At 34.5% G+C, this 19,745-nt stretch overlaps 1 protein-coding gene across 1 annotated transcript in view; it reads right to left on the bottom strand.

Annotated features, from left to right (window-relative positions):
* Positions 1-17,460, bottom strand: part of LOC140744094 (monocarboxylate transporter 9) — a 43,891-nt gene extending 26,431 nt beyond the window's left edge. The window contains exon 1 of the mRNA XM_073075557.1: positions 17,181-17,460. The gene's annotated coding sequence lies outside the window, so the exon portion shown is untranslated. The remainder of the gene's footprint in view (positions 1-17,180) is intronic.
* Between the last annotated feature and the right edge of the window lie 2,285 nt (positions 17,461-19,745).

Below are 19,745 nucleotides of genomic sequence, written 5' to 3'. Positions count from 1 at the left end.
ACATCTGTGATTGCGAGATTACAAGTTACACATGAGCAAGCAATAGTAGCAATACGGACGTACGAAAGTTGAGACGCTGTCTGACGTCACTTGGCAGACTCCAGTCGCAGTCCGTCTGGCGGAACGTGGAAATAGCTCAAATAACTCGACACGCAAAACAATATGCCCACCAGATTTATATTTCCAGACCGTCCCACGGTTGTCTTTTTGAAACGTATCAAAAGTGCTGGACGAAGTTCAAGATCAAGAATTTTAAACAGTTTTGAGAATGATAGTGGAATAATATTACTAATACTAAAATACGTTTTTCTATTTGTCTGTTTGTTTTTACGCTTATAATTCACAAAGAATTGGTCCAATTTACCTGATTCTTTTTAGTATTGAAAAACGTTACCTGGCCAGGGTAATCTATTTGAAAACGGTGGGTAATCTAAAATATTAATATAAGATCGAAACAAAATGTAATGCACTTAGCATGATGTAAGTATAAAACAAACTTACATTAAGTAGAGAGTTAATGGATTAGTCATAAGGCTGGAGCCAACAAAGATAACCAGCCTGATAAAAATGTAATTTCCATTATCATTATTGGATAGATATGAAAGAAAATTAATCAAAACTTCAAACCTACTTATGATCGCAAAAGAGAAGGTTCTGAATGAGCTAGAGTACTAAACCTTAATAAAATAATGAATAAACAAACAAACGATAAAATATTAATGAGATATTTAATATGCAAAGGGGATGTTGAATGACCATGTCAATGACTTCATACCTTATATCTCATCTGCCAATAATAGCTGCCCAGATGTTACAGTGAAGAGAGGATCAATACTGCAGTATAAGAATCTTGGCATCCTATTCCCAAGCCGTGATTTTCGAAGTATTATAAATTATTTATAACCTTCATTAAATGAACGGTAAATGAAACATCGTGAGAAAATCTAAATGCTTTTGAGTTCTCTGTAATGTTTGAAAAGGTGTGTTTAGCTTACAAATCCAGACTAAACGAGCTTAGTGGATTACCGATTACCTATGCCTTTTATCAATCCATAAGCTTATGATAGTTTTGATTTTCTGCTCACTGACATAAGATTCTCTAAATTGTTTAAGGTTCTTGCCATCTATTTATTTCAAGCCAGATGTTTCTTTAGATCAAATTTATTTCCCGGTGTCTTTTTCAAATAGATCCAACTAATTTGAGAGCCTACTTGTTTCCCTTTTGTCTACCCGTCATCTGTTAATGAGTGTTCTTCTGGTACAGAAGTGTTCTTCTGGAACTTTCTTCTTCGTCACTTTACTGACTGTACTTAATCTGAAAAATCCAACTGCAGAGGTATAAGTAGCCAATCCTTGTTCATTTCCACAATAATCAGTTACCAATGACATGATACATTATTGAACACTATGAATTACCCATAACATGACGTTGTCGTCTTCATCGCTTTCATTTGCAATTTCGAGTGAGAATAACAACGAATAACTTGCTGACGTCACGTTTAATTTACGTAATAGTGTACTTCGTTTATCTTTTTATTGCGTTCATGTTGATGGAGGGATAATGTTATCTTTTATGATGTCCATGTTGTGATGGCGTTATTAAATATGACAACGCTGACCTGCTGTGTTTATCGTCCCTTTATCGTTGCTACACTTTTGGCTATGTTTGCGTCAGTAACAAAAATATATAAGAAGCTTTACAGCTGACCAATTAAAAATTTAAGAGGAGTTTCAACACTCACAAAATGAATTGCAATTGCAAACAAGAGAACTTAGTTGAAATGCCTCACCTAACTTTCATGGTCGTAGGAGTGCCACTGTTGTCGAACGACAAATACCATCCAAGCCAATAATTATTACGAAAACAAAAAACCCGACTGCTAAAAAAATAGAGCCTATGTCATTTCACAATTTAGATGCGTCCAACGACATTTCAAATGTTATAATCCGGTCAGAAGTTTGGGCTGCGTGTGTAAAAAAAAATTAAAGTAGGTGTATATTTTCAAAATAAAGACCCTAATATAAAGTAAATAATAATAACTAAAGCTTTCAATATAATTATCGATAAATAAATCATAATATTTAATTACACAAAATAATACTTATCTTACATACTTAATGTAATTTTAAATTGTATGGGTTTTTAAAACCGCAACAAGTACTTGCTAAATGAAATCTATTTAAAGATTAATTATTTCCCGGTAACTAAATGGATGTACTTCAATAACACATAGCCTTACGAGCATGCAAGGCTGTATTGGAGTTATCATGGTCGTCTCAATATTGCATTTCTATAAATAGAACTATCAATTCGATCTTATGCAGAGATTCGTAACATTTTTTATATTTTTTAACAAAATATTATTTTTGTCAGATGCCGGTAATCTCGTGGTAAACACGTAAAATGTTATTATTACAAGGTTTCTATTTTATATAATATGTAAGTTTAATCGATCAACGTCGTTATTTCAAAAGCAGTTCACGATAAGGCGGCTGTTGGAAATGCGCCAATAAAGAACATAATACCTATGTCCTGGCGTTTGAAAACTAATCAAGAGCTTTACTTATATAAAATTAAGACTAAATAAAATATTTTTCAAAATGTTGGTTCTCAGAATTAAATTATTGTCTTGCGCCAGTCTTATTAATAATTATTTATTATTGCCTTTGTAAGCGACGCACTATTTGCTTATTTATTTTATTATTTATGTTATCGGCGTTATCGCAGAAGGTTTTAATGTATATTTCTTTTAATACGTTCTTATGTACATTTTTTTTTGTATGTCATTGCTTCCTTCAGACGTTGTCATAAAATTTTCATCGGTTCTTTTAGCTTTTTATATTAATGTTCCTCAAATTCCAATAAACCCTACGTTTCTACATGCCTATCACCTATAACCTTGTTATGTAAGAGAATGGTAATTAATCTATTCATGTTTTGCCTATCACAGATCAAAATTCTCTCAAACTTATAATGGGCTACATAGATTCCACCTAGTAGTACTTAGATACAGTTCAAAAGACAAACATACAAAAGACAGCCTTTTAAAGGTAGGGTAAATGGATAAACATTTGAACAGACTTAGACGAAAAATGTTTACGGCAACCTAAATATGGAAACAAAAAGGTTGACAATCCCTGATTCCAAGGTACAAGTGGAATCTTCAATTGTCCAATAACAAACCCAGCAATATATTTGCGTGTAAGTAGACACGCACCGCACTCAATTGGATGCATGCGCCTCAATTAGATAGAATTGTGCCGCTTTCCAGAACCTTCCATGCTAGATTTAGTTCCTGTTGCTATGGAAACTAACCTTTATAAAAACTAGGTTTGCGGCTTCGCTCGCTGTCAGAGGTCGATGACAATAACATATTTTGATAACATTGTCCTTAAGTTCATGAGGATAAAAGATAAGTTTGTTCTTATCTATCCCCCGGGAACGGGATTTTTTCGGGATAAAAGGTATCTTATGTCCTTTGCTGAACCCCTAACAACGTCTATACAAAATTTCATGACAATCGGCTATGTAGTTAAGGCGTGAAAGTGTAACAAACAACTCACATTCGCTTTTATATCACTTAGGATTAATAATAACAATGTAATACGGATAAATTGTTAATTAAATCGTGACATCGTTACCACAAGTGCATTTATCACTCCCGGTTGCTATATTTTCCGTTTTATGAAAGGTCATTGTAAAATACAGGTTGTACAATAATACATGTCTTAAAGGTTCGACTGTGGCGGCGGCGGCGGAATAGCGTCACCGGTTTTGAGGAACTTATCTCTGTCTAATGGTTTGAAGGCTGTTAGGCAGAGATAAGTTCAACGTTGCAAATTAGTCCTGAGGATCTTGCTCTACCTCAATTCTTTTACTATCGAGTGTCCTATTTCATTATCCTTTAATACCAACTAAAGCGCTTATATAGCTGTGATATGGTGATAGACAGCTGTGATGAAATGTCATTGTTATGCCACGACCACTCTGTCAAGAGGGCAAGACTACAGTAAGAGAAGCGCAAATTGCGATCTACGTAACTGACCCAGAAAATTAAGCAAAATAAGAAGCGATCGGGCGTTGGTTGGTTTTAATGTGCTTCGGATGCCACATCAATTTAATTGGTTCATTGAAGTTTGTTTGGGTAATATCGGAGTTGCGGGAAAATCGTACCTACTATAAAAATTATTGACTAAATTCGCCATACTATACATGAAAATGATATAAGTACCAAAATGTTGACGATGTTGCCAATATTTAGAAAGTTCAAATAATACCCTAGTGGAAGAAATTTGGCCTATCTATCGAGGGTTCCAAGGTTCGAATCCCAGGCACGCACCTCTGATTTTTACAAGTGCAACGTTATGCGTATTAAATTATAACTTGCTTAAACGGCGAAGGAAAACCATTCTGAGGAAACCTACATACCCAAGAAATCTTAAAAAAACGATTTCATAGGTACCAATACGCACTTGGCCAGTGCGGTGGACTATGGCCTATTTCAGTTCTGAGAGGAGACCCGAGCCCAGCAGTGGGACAGTAATGTTTTGTTTGTAATACGGTTTTACCTTCAATACTACTTAATCCCATAAACTCCCTATAAATTACGTTAGGAGATAAAGTCAAGCATCATTTCCCATTCGCACCACCGGAGACCAGTTCACGCCGGTCGTTTACCTGCTGAGGTCGACCAGTTTACGGCTATAGTCTGGCAAACCTTGCCTTAGAATGTAGAAAATGTAGACAGCGCCTGAATTAATTTGCAATATAAATCGCTCGCATGTATGATTGCAATTTCATGTGCAAGCGACATTTTAATAAACGTAAGCGACATTAGAATAGATGACATATTTCCAGAAGCATAAATACATACATTATGTCCAAATAGATCGCATAATAAGAAGAAATTAGTAATACTTAGGTATATACGAATAGTTGAAGTCATTAAGTTGTTTCTTTGTTAGTTTAAGGTAAAGGATTTCTACAAATAAATAAGATAGATATAACACTATAGACACAACAAATTACGAGTCTGAAGTAAACTCTACATTATTTCGTAGAGTCAGCGAATAATTGTCTCTAACTAATTGTTACATCTATATTTAAGATCATTTTCAACGAGTGTCATCGGTTAGGCACCATTGATACTGAGTAATACTGACCTATGTAGCTAATAGAAACGAATATTATTATACAACTTTACATAATGAACTAACTTTTACATAGGTATAGCTATTCGTGACTCTGAAGTGTGTTATACGGCTTCATAGATAAGAACTCTACATCGTGCACTGCTCGGTTGACGTAGCTACTGTTATAAAATATTTATATCCCAATAAAAGTTATAGTTTCTCTCAACTTCTAAAGAGGTTCACTATTAGTAGATATGGTTGTTATTCTTATAATTTTTCTTTGTTTGAAGAGGGACCCGTCGTGGTTTGAATCCGGCGGTACCACCGCAGCACCTATTTCTGCCTTATAACAACAGTGTAGTGACGAAAGTAAGTAAGTACACCTGTTCTCGTTTAAAGGGTGTGATAAGGAAAACATTCTTATTTACAGGGATAGTAAGTAGTAACATACTTAGGGCCGATCTTAAGTAGGAGTGTAATATTTGCGCGGTTAGTTACATACGTCCATGTGCGGCAGTAGCCATTTTTTTTTATTATATAGGAGTAGCAGACGAGCATGCAGTCCACATGATGGTAAGTGGCTACTGCCGCCCATGGACATCTTTAATCAACCCCAGATATGATTAGATATTCCTACCTGAGGTCGGCCACAGATGCGCCGCTACCCCTGAGGATTAAGTCCAGCTTAATACGCCTCGGAAAAGTATGTCTCCCTTACCACACCCTTCAAAACGGAACACAGCAGCGCCTATCACTGCTGTTATTAGGTAGAAATAGATGTGGCGGTGGTCTCGCCGGAGTCGAACCACAGAGGGTTCTACCACCTTCAAAAACTTACCAACAAGTGAACTGCATGCTCATTTGCTACTTCGATATTTAAAAAAAACACTTACCAGATTAACTTTTTATGGTCTAAGGCATGTATTTGTCATTTTTCTGATTTCTTCTAACCTTCAGATGAAATAACATATTTGTAAGACACACAATATGGAAATGTATTGTCACATATACATTCCATGGCAACAGCTTTAGGGTCAAATGCTTTTGTTAATTAAAGTATGAACCATTTGATATCCATTAAACTCCACTTTATGCGTATCGACATCCAATTTCGATTAGTACTTCATTTAGTTAACGCTAGATACGATACGACAATTAACGAAATTACACCTATACGGCCTAACATGAGTACCGTAATAGAATCGAAAATTAATTAAATAGAATAGAATTACTTTTTATGACACCCCTATATAGATATTGTAATTGTATAGGTAAACTGTCAAAGATCAACTTATTCTAAATACTCGTATAGACATCTTCATCATCATAGCAAGTTAAATTATAATGAAAATTAATAATAGTAGACCTAGGCAAAATTAGTCCTTCCAAAAAAAGGTCTCGTTAAAGCAGACAATAAAATTATCCTATCTTCAAAGAGCGGTTTTACAGATTAGCGAGTACGTAAAACGTACTCGTAACAAATGATTTATATTAGGTATTATACAGGGTGTCCCGTTTGTACCACGATAAACTTAAGAGGAACTTTATGGAGGTGTTTTTAAAATTACTTAAGAATTATTATTCAATTGTTAAAATTTAGAAGAAGGTGTTAAGTCCAAGACGAGCTCTTACCAATATTTTCAGAATTAAATGGAGCACTTGATTATAGTCTAGAACTTAAATCCTGTGATTCTTTTCATTGCACGTAACAAAATAAATAAAATAATATATTTTTGTAAACAGAATTGTCTCGTTTTACCACAACTTTCTGCTTACTATTGTTCTCGAAATAGTAACCATATGAGGCGACATAAGTTTGGTAGCACATGTCATTTTTATGTAGGTATATTTTCGTCCACAAACAAAGCCTGTACCGCTAGTTCTCCGAACCACACGCGTCGTCAACGTGACAATGCATCGGATGATGGATGGTGTTTCTAAAATATTATGAACTAGCCTTCCGATCCGATGACGTCAATGGGAGAAATGAATACATGTTTTGCTAAAATATCGATAGTGTCATATGGTTTATTGGTAGTATCATATGGGTATTTCTGTCTGTAACTTTGTTATTCAAAGTGGTACCTATACCAGTTTAAATGCGGCTGTGACTGATAAAAATTATTTCGTTTATTTCATTTTCATTGATTTTTTAAGATTAAGGATTTAATTTATACGATCCAATTCACTTTATTGCAACAAACTTTAAATATATTTACATTACATTATTTATAAAAAATACCTCTGTGAGCGCTGGGGCTGCAGCCGACCATGCCCAGATACTAAAGCGCCGCAAATATAGTAATATATTGGATAATTATTTGTTTGCGGCGCTTGCAGTGGAGACAATGGGTCCATGGTCATCTAACATGAAGAAATTCATGTTACCTTGTGTAAAATATATTTTCATACATGCCATTAATTGATTGGTATGTCATGAATATGCAAGAATATTATAAAAATAAAAAATCAAATCAGAAATCCAAAATTGCGACTTATCAGAATCGGTTATTTAACATATGAAACAGGAAAATCCCCTATGAATTTTCGTGAAGTTTTAACCTGTTACAACACTTACAACTAAGTTCATCGATTTATTTTATGCTTGTTACATTTACATATTGTATTCTAAATGTAGCCTATTCATGTACACGGGCAGAAAGCAACATAATTCATATGTAAATACCTTGACACCAGACAGATGCGCAGGTAGATATAGATGTACCAACTGTTAAAGTACCTATTAATAATTAATACGTAAAAAGGGTATCTAAATAAATTTTGTGACACAAAGTCCAGTCATGTAAAAATGTAAAATCGTGATGCAAATAATACTTATGCGTCCATAAAATTAAACGCCGACATCATAGACAGAATATCTAACATCGTCCTGCGGTCCTTTAATATTTAATAATTTATTAGGGTGTCACTGCTGGGGACGAATATCCTCCTCGAATTAGATGGGTTCATGCTAAAATCCCCCTGACTGCACACCAACTTTTCTCTGCGGCTCCGCCCGCATGAGCCTCCAATAAAGAGTTACCAATCTTTTAATCCACGTCATGAACAATCTGTTTGCCGAATTGCATTCAAATGCAAACAGTAGATTTTACTTGAAAGAGTAACAAACATCCACCCATTCAAATCTTCACATATATACCTACTTAGTAATAGCATTCTCAAGTAAAAGTAATATAATGTTAGTACCCTTATGTTATGGCTATGTACCCAACCTATATTATAGGTTTCCTTATAAAGTTTTCAACAACAACTGATATTTTAAATTAGGTACATAAATGTTTAAAAATCATATACATATGCGTGACACTAATGTCCTAAAATTGTATTTTTTGATTAATCTTTAAATAGGTCACACTGTTGGTAAAATTGTGTTAATTCGAATCGTACCATACAACGCACTAACACCCGGCTTTCGCTATAAATAACTAACACCAGCTGTTTCCTAATATACTGTAAAATCACCTCTGGACGGCGCGTTGACGTCATCACTAAAAATATACCGGACTTTAAAGGGAATTGGACCCACCGTGAAATATTCCTGTACTTTAGCGAAACCGTTCGCCGCAAATATGAAGGCTTTATCCGTTGTAACTGATTAATTATTAAAAATGGACGTTAGACTCTAAAACATAATATTAAAGTAACTTTTAAATGTACTGACCTGGAACCTATATAGTCCGCGCCAAACTGCTAGTCCGCTCTGAAGTTGTTACGAGTAGGTGTAGTCATAGAATTTGCTATGGCGACGCGATCTGTTTCTATAGTCAGAGCGGACTAGTAGTTTTACGCGGACTATACCACCATCACAACCATCTAAACCGGCGGTCGGCAACGCGCGACCCACGGGCCACATGCGGCCCGCGTACGTCTTACTTGCGGCCCGTGAATGTTTTGTAAATAAGTCTAATAATATCAAAATAAATGCATGAACGAACCGCAAACAATCCTATATAGTCAATAGTGTGTAACGCGCTTCGCTCGGCTCGCGAATGAACAATAAATGACCGAGTAGTAGTAATTTTGTAATTTTAATTTCCATTTAAACTCCATATTTTTTAGCTATAAACGTAATGAATTACATTAAGTGTACTAATTAAATTCTGTATGTTTTAATAATTTGAAGAGCATTTTAATTTTTTCAATGGTATTTGATGAATTATACAGGTATATTCGGCTTCTGGGGTTGCGGTTAGGGTTCAGGCCCGCCTTTAGTTTATTTTGCCACTGAGTGGCCCTTGCCTGCTCAAAGGTTGCCGACCGCTGATCTAAACCATTACTGAATGGGTATCCTAAATTTTGTACCATATGCTCTTCATTATTATTGATGTGAAACATCTATAGCCGCACGTAAAACCGATTTCTGGCGTGGCGACGCATGCCGTGGCGTCGACGCGTCGCCACGCTATACGATGGTATATATATCTATATGCAGTAGTGTGTACGGTGTGGCGACGCGTCGCCATGCGCAATCGAATTCAATAAATAGTCATCGTTATCTGGAAAAATCGTAATATTTTATTTTATCATTATGACATATTTAGTTCCTATCACAATATGTTCTTTTCTGCATATTACTTTTACAAAATAATGTCGATGTTTCACATCTGCCAGGCGTCCAGTGACGGCTCACATTTTTTTGTTTCGATTAACTTCATTTCTATGAAGCCATACAAATGTGTTAATAGACGAATGTAGAGCCGACCTACTAAGCCCGCTAGACTCATCTGTGGCATAAAGTTGTAAAGGATTTTTATATAATAACCAAAGCTTTATCTTTTAATTAAGGGCACGATATAGAAAACCTACTTCAAACAATGATAAGATATTTGTAATAGGCATTTTACCCCCAAATCTTTAAATAATAAATTAATAAAAATGATAAAGGCCTTTATCAATGTATGACATAATAATAGTAATAATGTCTTCGGAATTGAAACGGATACGGATGCAAATAAGTCGTTAAAAATATACCATAAATTTTAAAATTTGACTATAACATTTATTTACTCGTATTTCGCCAGTAACAATGATATCGCTAAAGATTTTATTATTTATTCAACTCCTAAGGGGAGAAAGTTAAAAAAACGTTTAGATAATCCTTCCGGGAAAGTTTATAGTTCGTATCCACAGAGCTATATCTAAAACAAATACAGGTCTGTGTTCGTATCACATGATTCACATGCCATATTTTATTCAGAGTTAAATCTACACCCGTAGCAACAAGTACAAATCAGTGTCAATATACTATCGATTAACTAATGAATACGGGTGACTACTGACTACCGCCCTCCCCCTCACACTACCAATAGTTCAGATAACAGAGGAACATTATCAATCAACACTCAAGCCACGCCCTCGTATCTCTACGTGTTAGAATATCAATAACTTATTATAGTAATATCAATATTTATTTAGCAAAACATGAGATAATATAATGCTAAGTGAGATAAAATGTGTGTTTACAAAATACCGTTATGTATAAAATAAATAAGCCAAACTACTCTCTCGTGTCGTCCTTATGGGGATACTAGCTGACGCGGCAAACGTTGTGTTGCCATATGAATAAAAAAATGTTAAGGATGAAAACCGTTATCACTTAGAGGTATGAAAAATAGATAGTAGCCGATTCTCAGACCTACTGAATATGCATAGGTATAAAATTTGGTGAAAATAGGTAAAGCCGTTTCGGAGGAGTACGGTAACTAACATTGTGACACGAAAATTTTATATATAAGATATCTGATAAGTATGAGGTTCCTAGTTTGATCCTTGCCAAGTAAACATCTAAATTATGAATTTAGTTCTGTTCTGAGTCTAGGTTTTGATATTCGTCTTTATACCCGTATTTGTCCATGGAACCCACGGCGTATGAAGGTATATAAATAATTAACTGTCGTTTAATGTCAGAAGTTATTATTTGAAGTCGGATCCGGGTGTCTGAAGATCAAGATTGTTATGTACAAATCGCATAATAATATGATCAGCTAAAGCTAATGTTTGAGGACCAAATAAACTTAAAAATGTAGAGACATTTAAGGTAAAATTATTTTTTTTTTATTTTGTGTTACATTTATGATAACGTCAAGAACAGTAGGTACCATTGCTCTCATATTAAACTTTTATTTAATAAGAAATCATACATTTACATAAAGAAATTTCTTTCATAATTACGAGTCCACTAAAAAATACCAAAAAAGTTTACCATTATTCACGTGTCGCTTTTCAAAACTTGGCTTTGATTGTTGTTATTTAAGTACGAAAAAAGACAAAAAAGACATTGAATATATATAACTTATTACATAATTTAATAACTTATTATACATATTAAATATGATTATGGAAGTCAAAGCGGCAAATCACACGGAAAAGTGTTTTTTTCGTTTATAAAAATAAACTAAACCAAAAAAATAAGTAAAGATTAACACGTTTAGTAAAATAAAACTTTTTCGTTTATTTCGCATTGAAATTCTACACGAAACCTTCTTTTTGTAATAAGATAGTGTGTTTTTTCCAAAGCGAGAGAACTTGTTAAGCAAGTTTTTCGAAGTTCATATATTTAACAATGTAATGTAATGTAATATTTCAAAAATGTGTAACTTGTAATATATTGCATGATGTGATTGCCCATAATAATAAGAACAGTTGTATCCTGTATTATTTAAAATTGATTTATTGAAAACACTGTATCTTATGTGGGTAATCCCTTTAATAAATAAATAAACAAGAAGATATTTTTTATATATTATTTTGTCATTATCCGCGACGGAACGGAGATGCTATATTATTATATGCATTTTGGGTGAGTCGATGTTTGTACAAACCAATGTTGGCATTTACCTCCAAAATCACTTGTACGATTTTAATAGGGTTTTCTGTGATGAGTTTTGATATTTCCTATGTAGGATCCTAACTCTTTTATCACTGATGGGCACTATTCCTTTCCATAAAGGGGGATAGTCTGAGACGTACCACGCTGCTCAAATGTCAATTGGTGAACGAAAGTAGGTTTCAAACTGCTCATAAGGAACTCTTATTCCACCACAGATGTGGAAGGTAACTAACCTGTGTACCACTTGTATTAGACGGGCTTGGTTTTGTTTGAAAGAAATTTCATTCAAAGAAAATCCACCCATCTATCCGGTATTGATTCATAATTAACCCCCATTACTTAGTTAGTCACAAATCAATGGTGTATAAGCACCCTAAGGCCACTGAAAAAGTTTAAAACAAGGGAGACGGATAAACGTACCTAGAAATACAACTAAATGTCAAATACTCTCTTACGTTCAACATCAATGTCCACCATACATCCTCGAGGGTAAAATAACTCCAACATAGGTACTCGATAGGTATTGGAAACAATATAACTAAATTGGCTTTCAAGAACGTGACTAATTAATTGAATTCAGTGACTTTACATATAGCTCTTGACTAATTAGGATGTTGTCATACTACCTACTCTAATGAAGGACGTACTACTCCTACTTTTAATAACAAAGTTTTATTTATAAACAACGTCATAATATAACAATGTTTTATTCAACTATTAGTGCGTTATAACTATGTGCGGTTTAACCCGCAAACTCGCAACCAAATTTTAAACTAGTTATCTTAAATATGAAACTAAAATATAATAAATAAAAATATAAATGTAAACTAAAGGTAAATGTATTGAAATATTACATAATTATCCTTTGGTTTGGATGACATTAAGTACATAATCAGTTTGGTGACGTCATTCTAAATTCAATGTAGCGGAGTCCGAAAATTTGTCGATTTATTTTTTATACACCCCAATGATATGGGTGTGAAATGAAGAAGAATATAACAAAAATGTTTTTTTACGATGATTCTTTTGACGACCCGCGTGGCGGAGCGGTCACCATACCGGTCTGACGCGCAGAGGGTCCCGGGTTCGTTCCCCGGTCAGACAGATATCAAAATGATGAATTTAGAGGTCTGTTTCTGGATCTGGGTGTTTGTGTATTAATCCATGTGTGTATCCATGGCACCCACGACACAGGGAATCCTAGTATGGGGCTGTGAGTGTAGAAAGCGTTTTTTTATTACCATTTATATAAAAAAAAGCCTCATACTGCGTGCCATTGAGTGTATTTTCCGAATTTTATACAGAATCCTATATTTATAGAAGAAATCAGTAGTCACTCCGAATAAAATATCCTTTCTTCGAGTAAGAATTTCTATACTTCTATACAAAACTTTCCAACTTAGTTAGTCTTCAGGGATAGCAACGCAGGCCAATGCCTCAACCACTCAAATCCAATCCGGGAGTAATTATAGATGTCACAATGGGCAGTAGCCACTTACCATCAGGTATTCTATATGCGCGTTAAGTATTTCATTCATTTTATTTTTTTTATGTGCAAAAATAAATATTTTAACCACAATTATTACGCAACAATTTCCTATACTTTGATAAATATATGTATAAGTCTCGCAAAAAATTACTCCGTTTAAGAAACGTTAATACTCTGTTTGTCTTCTTTGAGTAAAATGCATTGAGCAAAGAGAAAATTGTAATAAAGTGCGATTAGATAAGGTAGGCGGCGCGATAAGAAATTTCCATTGCCACACCGGTTAAGTCTGGCAGATCAGTAAATGGTTAGAGTTATAGGTGGTAAAACCCTTTTGTTCGACTGCGGAGGCCCACCGCCCATAATAGTAATAACAGCAGTGTTAAGCCACCCCTACATCTATGTCTGCATAATAACAGCAGTGTTAAGCCACCCCTACATCTATGTCTGCATAATAACAGCAGTGTTAAGCCACCCCTACATCTATGTCTGCATAATAACAGCAGTGTTAAGCCACCCCTACATCTATGTCTGCATAATAACAGCAGTGTTAAGCCACCCCTACATCTATGTCTGCATAATAACAGCAGTGTTAAGCCACCCCTACATCTATGTCTGCATAATAACAGCAGTGTTAAGCCACCCCTACATCTATGTCTGCCTAATAACAGCAGTGTTAAGCGCTGTTTGTAAGGTGTGGTAAGGAAGGCATTTCTATTCGAGGCGTTTCATCTAAGTCCTCAGATACCAACGCATCAGTAGCCGACCTCAGACAGGAATCTAGTTGATTACAGGGTGGAGTAGCAACGTACCATCACATAGACTGCTCGTCTGCTACTTCAATATTATAAAAAACAAGCTGACCCGGAAAACGTCGTGTTGCCCTATAAATAAAAAAAATGTTAAGGGTGAACCCTTATCACTTAGGGGTATGAAAAATAGATATTAGTAGCCGATTCTCAGACCTAATGAATACGCATATTAAATTTGGTGAAAACCGGTAAAGCTGTTTCGGAGGAGTACGGTAACTAACATTGTGACACGAGAATTTTATATATAAGATATATTTTATTACAACTTGGTAGTGCTGCCGACCATAGTTTATGTGATCACTGCCCATATGCACTTGGAGCAAACCCAAAAAAATAATTCTACCCAATGTTAAACCCACAGATCACAATGTAGCTGCTCCGTTTTTTTTTTGTTTGCGAGGGGGAAACCTTCAAAAGGTATCCGACGACGTGGGAGCGACGACGGGTTATGTGGGATTTTTACCGCACTAAAACCCCCCCGGTGGCTGTCCTCGGCGCTTGGTGGAGAACTCCGGGATCTCCAATGGAACACAACCGGAGTCCTCCGAGCGCGATGCCCCAATCAGGCTCTTCCCTGGGGGATGTAGCTGCTCCTGTTGACGTAGGTAGTAGGTACTTGGAAGTTTGGAACACAAAATACCTACACCGGTATAAGACCGAAATTGTTCAAATTTTGTTTGAAACTGTTAAACTTACATAATACTTTATTATTATCATAAATTATCCCCTTAAGAAATTTATTGTTTAGAAAGAATTCTTACTTATGAATACAGGTGTAATTGCCTATTATATAAAATATATAATTATAATACCTATATTATATATGATTCGAAACGGCGAATTCAAACAAACAGAAAATATGTTTGCTATTTAAATTTCGCATTGTTTGCATTTACATTGTGGTCTGGTTATTGTATTATTTTGTGTATTTATTTAGACAATTGTTGTCACTCGGCAACATGACTAACTTGACTAATATTGGTCCTTTAAGTTTGCCGCACAGCTACCTGAGGGTCTATGGTCTTAAGGGGTTTGCAATTTGGGGAATTTGTAAGGACAAGACTGCATAGATGCACAAATAGGGATGCCACTTTTTTCAAGAAATATAGTATTTGTTACAAAATACATAGGTATTATATTGCATAAATTTATTTTTCGCCGACTCATTTAATAAGAATAAGACTTTATACAGACAAAGCGACATACTTGACTTTTTTCTCGGCGACCTATGTATTTAAATTAACGAAGGTTGAATTACCGAAAGTATAGCAAGAAGTATCTTTCGTGTTATGAATAAGATAATACAGTACAACAGTACAATCATAAAAATACAGTAGGGTTGGCAACCCTACGAACAGAGCATCAGTGCAATCATCGACCATGACAGTAACGTTATCATCACTTACCATACTACTGACTCATGACCCGTATAATTAAATCCTTTTTTTTGTAATTTCAATAACATTAAACATATTACATGCCTGTTCAGTGCGTTCAGTCCACACTGAGCATGATTCTCATTCAAAATATAGCAACTTTACATATACTTAATCTATTTTCTAAATAGGTTAATCTATACTAATATTATAAAGAGGAAAACTTTGTTTGTTTGTTTGATTGTAATGAATAGGCTCAAAAACTACTGGACCGATTTTAAAAATTCTTTCACCATTCGAAAGCTACATTATCCACGAGTAACATAGGCTATATTTTAAATGAAATATAGCCTATGTTACTCGTGGAGAATTTATAAATAGATTTTGAGGCGGTACAAAGTTTGCCGGGTCAGCTAGTATATAATATAGGTAAATTATTTGCCGTTAAAATATTTTAATATAGCATTATGCCAATAGTAAATATGCTAATAGTATAACCATTATTGCATTCTGACAAGTGTCTGTTAACGATTTACTTCACAAGGATAGAAAAGTAGCGACATAAGTAGTAAGGGTACTGTGAAACCGGTTCAAGTAGGCTTTATTGCCTCTCAGGTAATTTACCGAGAACATTCTCGATGCTAGAAAGCATCTGACACCGTACGCAGAACACAAGAATGCCTTTTGTTCGTGTAACCTGATGCTATTACTTTGGCAAAAATAGCGTCATTAAAATAAATATGTACAACAAAATGTGTCAGAATAAGCAAACATGTGCGATGATTTGAAATCCTTTGTGTTCTTCAACAAAGTACCTACGTACGATTTTAATAAACTGAAAGCGAACTTCATTCATAAAATGAATCTAATTTCATTCATAAGCAAATAACGCGAACCCGCCAACTATGCTCCTACTTGAAATCATCCAAAATTATCCGTTAGTCGAGTTCACTTTCGCCTGGAAAAACCATAACCTTCCGTTTACTTATATTATTACTACAGACCATGTTACTGTTAACTCACAACATTCATTCAGAGTAACGTAGGTATTTATATAACAGTCATTAATAGCTGCGTCGGCTTGTTCATCATTGCGAATAAATAACAATATTACGAATATGGAATTGACTCGGAATGAATTAAATTGTTATAAAGTAGGTAAGGTCCCTATGATTCTACTTTTTATTGACAAAGTAAATAATATTTAATCTATTAGTCACATTGACCTTAGTTATGTAGTTGGTATTCAAACTGTATACGACCAAATTGCATACATTTTCCAAGATACCTACTTATTAACAAGTATTGAATGGATACGTTAGAGACAAAGTAGGTAACGCTCTGACCGCTTTTGTAAACATTCAAAGTAAACATGCTAATCGTGTTTTGATAAAATAAGTTGCAAAAAGCGCACGGCATTCACGCCGCGACCGGCGTTCCGATAATAACGGACGATAGGTATAAAGTTTATTTACATTTTACGAACGTTAAACGGTACAGAATACACAATGAGTGAAACTTACCTCAAAATCTTCACTTGAACACTAAACAGTCCACGATCAGCTGACACACTAGCACAATACGACCCACACGTGCGTACGGTAGCACAAACGGCTCAGTTCTGTTGTAAAGTTTGTGTTTTTGTACGACGTTCACGAGGCGAGACTGTGCAAGGCGCGCCTCCTGCCCTGCCGCCGCATTTTTGCCCACAACACCATAATTCACGATTCTGTTACGAATAATTACCGCGAAAACGTCCGCTCTCCAGAAACTTTTCCCAACAAATGCTGTTATCAACGATACTCGTATACTGGTTGTTTACTCAACCCGGTTGATACCAATGATTGTTTTAGAGTTAATAACTCTGAATCCGAAAGATACGGGCGTCGGATGATGGAATTTTACGCGACTTTCGTAATGACATCGTGCGTAAAGTTCATTTTCGCGGCTATTTTTTTGCGAGACGACGCCTTGACGTAATTTACAGCGCAACGGGATTTAGAATTATTTGCGGATAAAAATATACAAACAGAGCAGCTTACCAGAATTTTGGGATCCAACGTTTTATTGCTACGCTTTGTAGGTACTCGTACATTGTCAGGTATATTTGACAAAAGATTGTCAGTCGAGGAATTTTTAAGTCATCGAAAATGTAGAGTTCTTAAACATTTTCATTTTAATTCCAAAGAAACATAAATACCTCACATGGTAATAAATATTCGTACGTATCTAATGCAATTTTACAAAAGCATTCGAAATAAATCCTTAATTTTTGCATATATATAAGTACCTATTTAATATCATTGGTATTTTTTCAAAACTATAAAATCGACCTTTTCCGCACTATCTCCTTAAATACACAATCTGAAAATACTCGTACCTTTATTTTTGGTAAAAATATTTATCAAACCCACAGCCATCTGGCTTATGAAGTTGCTCATTGCGATATCATAAGTACATTTATAATACGATGAAGCATCAGTGGCAATATGTCCTAATTTACAAACAGACTTAATGTCTCAGAATAGGTATATCATAAACAACAAACCTGACCGGGTGACCTTATTGAATACCAAAACGCAAATTTTCCCGATAAATACATTGTCATTTATGAATTAAGGAATAGCTCTCTAAAGTGCCTACCGATAGACAGTATAGATACGCTGCCTAGACTAGGCAATCTAGATCTAGACACCCTGTACACTCTAGTTTAGACACACGAGAGGTATCCTACCCGTCGATCCAAGTAGACCACACGATCACGTCGATAAGTCCAGAGGTTCCTGGCAAAGCAAAGAAAATTCGGTGACCGTTTTTTTCCTCGACAATTGATAGATACAAATTTTACAAAATTGATACAAATTATAGAAAATTTGACGTTTTTCCGTTAATCAATTAGTAAATAATAGTTTTAAAATAAAATAAAGTTGGCTACCCCTTCTGTAGACCATAGTACAAATTATAGAGACCCGTGTACCTAAAAACATAAAACAAAAAATCTTCCTGATGTCATATCATATTACTACCCATTAAAACTAAGTTGAAACGTCTCATATTTCTAAAACTACCTGACCATTCCTTCCAAATCAATATCTACAAATGTGGCGATGGTGTCGCCGAAGTCGAACTACGAAAGATCCTTCAATTCATGTTACTGTGCGTAGAGCACAAACGGAATTACTAAGACGAAATAAACAGATAGACTCCTCATAAGTTATCTTCTAAAGAATATTTTCGACTACCCTCTGATTCGCTAATATCAGAAAATTTTCTTTTACTCATTTTGTAGAAATCTATTCGTTTATTTCGTTAACAAGTTAGCTAGAAACTTGTTTTTTCTGTTCCATGGCTAGAAATAAATTAAAAAGTCTTTTAATACTTAGAGTAAATATTTTTTAATTGAAATACTTATAGGTTAGTACGGTTACACAATTATTTTTAATAATAGTAACGTTTTCAATATTACAAATAGTGATTAAATAATTAAGCCTCGTATAATTTTATAATGTTACATTTTACTAATTAGTAAGTAAGCTTTAATATATCCCAGTATTAACGGTATCTTAATCGTATAAAATAAATACATATATATAAAGTGACAAACATACGGCATATTTATTTCAGTGGTTTTCAATAACAATACAGATAGCATTTGTATGAGGAATTTAAAATGGAATATAATAGTAGAGTTGCACCTAAGTATGCTCGCTCTATACTTTTTATTACTCCGAGGTACTCTCACATTCTTCTCACACGGTTGAAATCACATTACAATCATTTAATTAAATATATCGCAAATCATCTTGAAACAAACTAAATATGTTCTGTATAAAATGCGTGTTACAAAATAAATTATAACGTTAAGTTGAGTCTGAAGTACCTCCCGTTCTACTTACTTAATTATTTTAAGCTACTAATTTATAAATTATATTATATGAATATATATACAAACATCAAACAATCATCAAACTCTTAATCGACTGTTATTACTATTTGTGTTTATTTATTTAATTATATATATGATGAATGGTATTTATGTATGTGTATATATATATATCATAATATAATATATATTTATTTAATTATAT

This window comes from Epargyreus clarus, unplaced genomic scaffold (genome assembly GCF_041222505.1).
Source record: "Epargyreus clarus isolate Ecla_fem2 unplaced genomic scaffold, WU_Ecla_fem_2.2 ptg000008l, whole genome shotgun sequence".
Lineage (NCBI taxonomy): Eukaryota > Metazoa > Arthropoda > Insecta > Lepidoptera > Hesperiidae > Epargyreus > Epargyreus clarus.
The sequence above is the reverse complement of the archived record's forward strand: the minus strand, read 5'-3'. Positions and strand labels throughout refer to the sequence as shown.